This window comes from Diachasma alloeum, unplaced genomic scaffold (assembly GCF_001412515.2).
Source record: "Diachasma alloeum isolate Michigan unplaced genomic scaffold, Dall2.0 Dall_scaffold_01126, whole genome shotgun sequence".
Taxonomy (NCBI): domain Eukaryota; kingdom Metazoa; phylum Arthropoda; class Insecta; order Hymenoptera; family Braconidae; genus Diachasma; species Diachasma alloeum.
Genome location: NW_021681237.1, coordinates 56,509 through 60,440, shown reverse-complemented (window position 1 = coordinate 60,440; position 3,932 = coordinate 56,509). Strand labels below are relative to the sequence as shown.

Below are 3,932 nucleotides of genomic sequence, written 5' to 3'. Positions count from 1 at the left end.
GCATCAACTCAGCTGGTTGCTCAACGTTTCGTCTGGCCGAGTTTAAAGAAAGACTCGTCTTGGACTCGTGCATGTCTCGCATGCCAGAAGAATAAAATTTCACGACACGTGGCATCGCCGATTCAAGGCTTTCCCGGAGGAAGAACAAGACGCTTCGAACACATTCATGTCGACATCATCGGACCATATGTACCGTCCAGAGGTTACCGTTATTGCCTGACAATAATCGACAGATTTTCACGTTTCCCGGAAGCATTCCCGATTTCCGACATTACCGCTGAGACTGTTGCCGGTGTGCTCTACGCAAACTGGATTTGTCGTTATGGCGTTCCGCTTCGGATCACGACAGATCAAGGGACACAATTCGAGAGCCAACTCTTCAACGCTCTCGCTCGACGTACAGGCAGCAGACATATTCGCACGACGGCGTTTCACCCGCAAGCTAACGGCATGGTGGAACGTCTACATCGCCAAATCAAAGCAGCAATACGGTGTCACGAGAGTCCTTATTGGGTAGATACCCTCCCCACCGTGCTTTTTGGAATTCGTTCAGCGTGGAAAGACGATCTTAACGCCACATCTGCCGATATCGTATTTGGAGAGCCACTTCGATTACCAGGAGAATTTCTCGCTCCTGCTCCGAACAATGGCCTACCGGCAGTAACGATTGCCGACAGACTCAGAACCCACTTCGCTGAGCTCGCTCCAGTTCCCGGCACACTACACGGCCGGGTAAGGTATTCGTATTTAAAGAACTCGCCTCATGTTCGCACGTTTTTGTTCGTTTAGATGCTGCTCATCATGCATTTACGCCACCGTACGAAGGACCACATCGTGTCATATCGCGACGCGAGAAGCATTTCGTCGTCTGGATCAATGGTCAAGAAACTGTCGTATCCATTGACCGTCTGAAGCCAGTATTTTCCATTGCCGAAGACGAAGCAGCCGACGCTGACTTGCCGGATGACGACAACGATTCAGACGACACTCTATTACCGTCGTCAGAACAATCGACCCCTGGTACGACACCAGATGCCTCACCGCAACCTGGACCATCTAGACCCAGATCATCATCTTGGACTCCATCGAGTGACGCAAGATCATCTTTGGACTCAACTCCTCGACCAGTACGAAAACGCGTCAGGTTCAGTCAATAAACTCACTCAATATTCAATTTTTTTTTTTCAAATCACGTATACCGTTTTTAGTGCCATTTTAACGCGTATACATTGCCTATATTGTATATATTGTAGATAGCTAACTCCCTCTTTTTTTCCGACACAGAAGGGGAGTATTGTAGCGAAGCTACTTATTTATCGTTCGAATTATCTCACTATAGTGTATTCGCACCGGCTTAGCAGCCGAATATCTGACTACGTCACCTCGTGACGATTCGTCATATTTCGGGCACCCTCGATCGGATGATCTAATTGCCTATATCGTCGCGAGGGACAGATTCGTCATAGCTCTCAAGGTGTAAACATCGACACATTCGCTGTGAATAAATTCCATTCGATTTCTACTGTTATAACGGGTGTTATAATTTCATCAACCCGTCCAACATTCCCGAGTATCCCACATTTTTTCCCACAAATCTAAATTTTGGATGAAAAATATTAGATACGTATTTTTTATTTTGGAAAAAAATGAAAAATCAAGAAGTTATAGCTAACTAAAGAAACGTCGAAATTGTGACGTCACAATAGTTTGTATATGGGTGACGTCACAATTCTGGACTTTTTCAATCGCCTATAGCTTGTTTATTTTTCATTATTTTTCCAAATAAAAAAATACGTATCCAATATTTTTCGTTCTATTTTCATATCCGATGGTAAACAATTTTCATCAAATTTCCCCATTGCGTAGTGTTGTTTAGTCATTTTTACTTCATTCATGATTTTTATACTTCATTCTACACTTCAATTAATCCTCTACTCAATTGTTGTATGATATTTTTAAAGCTCAATGGGACTTTGACTTTGGGAGAAAATATATCAGACTCCACGGGTTTAAAAATCGCTTTTGATGCGTACAAGATATTCCGTGAAAAAAATTGGAACCAGTTCTGATAAATTTCCCGGCTTGGAGCGATTCACTGATGATCAACTATTCTTCTTAACATTAGGAATGTCAGTATTATAAAAATTACATTTAAGATGCTGAGATATTAAATTTTTTCAATTTTCAGACAGGATGTGCATCTGAGACCGCCGCATATTTGAAACAATACGGTAACACAGATGTCCACAGTCCAGCCAAACAAAGAATCAATGGTGCAGTATCGAATAACAAAGATTTTGCCTCAGCTTTCAACTGTCTAGAAAATTCGCACATGAATCCATCCAACAAGTGTGGGATTTGGGAATAAATAGTGAATTATACCTATGATTGACTAAAAATTGTTTGCATTGATGTGTAAATTTTGATATTGTAATATTTCACTGGAGTGCAGCCGTCAATAATAAATTATTGATATATCTCCTATCATCAATCTTCATTTGTATTTTCATTACTTCTCTAAATTTTTTTGGCTAGTTATTATACGAATAGCCCTCTTCAACCGCTAACTATTCTCCTAATTGCAATTTTAATTATTACTACATAAGAGAAGAGATGAGTAGATGAAGACAACATCGATGAAACAATTGGATTCATGGAAATAAGACCTAGCGGAAATCTATAGGAACATGAGTATGTTCATCATGTTCATCATGTGTAGGTCATGTAATAAATTTTGACAATTTCTCGACTGATGCACTTCTGTTATGAATGGGTAAACCATGTAACGAACATGTGGGGATGTTCGTTAGGAACACTAAGAACGATCTGTAAACAGCGAGACTCCTACAACGTTGAATTAAAATCCGTGAGTAAGAATTCAAGAGCGAGAGAGTGAGAGCCCCTTATCCACTTCCGAGTGGCTTATTTTCGGTTAAAGTTATCGGTTCCGTTTATTAGTAAGGACTAGTAATTACGCGTCTTTGAGGGCCCAGAAAAATTATCGTGAAGAAGGGCCAACATTATAGAGTCATCCGGTTCNATAACAAGTGCCGGTAACTTGTCTTTTAACCCCGAAAATCCCGGAGATCCGATCCGTGGGAAGCTCCAAAGACCCTTCGTAATTATCCGAACGATTTGAATAATCGCGCCAGGGCGTGACAGTCGCGATTACTTGTCGTTAGATTCGCACCTTCGAGGGGCGTGTCCGCACCAATCAAAATTCGGGTGATTGAGCGGTGAATTCCGTGCGCTGAGGTGTCCCGAGACGCTCATGAGTTCGGCAGTTCGGCGTTGGCCCTTGACCCCACCAGAACTAGTGCCAGTACAGTGCCTATATTAGGAAGTAGTGTGCACATATTTGGATAAGTGGATCTATACGATGGCGAAGAACACCCCAAAGAGGGGTAAGAAACCCAAAGTGAGTTTTTAGTTCGGTTTATGTATTTTTCCGAATTCATGTCGGCTTTTCGTTATTCGACTACGGGGTCTTCAGCCCCGTACGTCGCATTTTATTCCGGTAAAACGGTGATTGTGACCCTTAATCCAGATTGTAGGGTGCCGATTTCATGATTCTACAAAACCAATTCTAATTGATTCCAAAACCTCAAAAATTTACACAAAAAGGGAGAAAACTAGATTTCTGGGGAAAGGTAACGGTCCTGGGTTCGCTCAGTGTGCTAGGTTGTGGAGAGAGGGGTGGATTTCAGGTGGAGACGGGTATTGGGTGGTCCAGAACTACAAAATAAAAAAGAAATCGGTATTGTCCTTACTTGTTTCACTATTGAAATTAGTCAATCACCAATTTAAAAAAAAAAAAGATATTTCAATTCGCTCAAAAAAAAAAAATATATATATATATATAAAAAAGGAAAAAATCTACCATTAATAGCTAACAATACTGATACTAATAATAATCATAATATTAATTCCGC

General features: G+C 41.2%; 1 pseudogene; it reads left to right on the top strand.

The window, feature by feature from the left end:
• Positions 1–2,448, top strand: part of LOC107045905 — a 23,299-nt pseudogene extending 20,851 nt beyond the window's left edge.
• Positions 2,449–3,932: the final 1,484 nt, after the last annotated feature.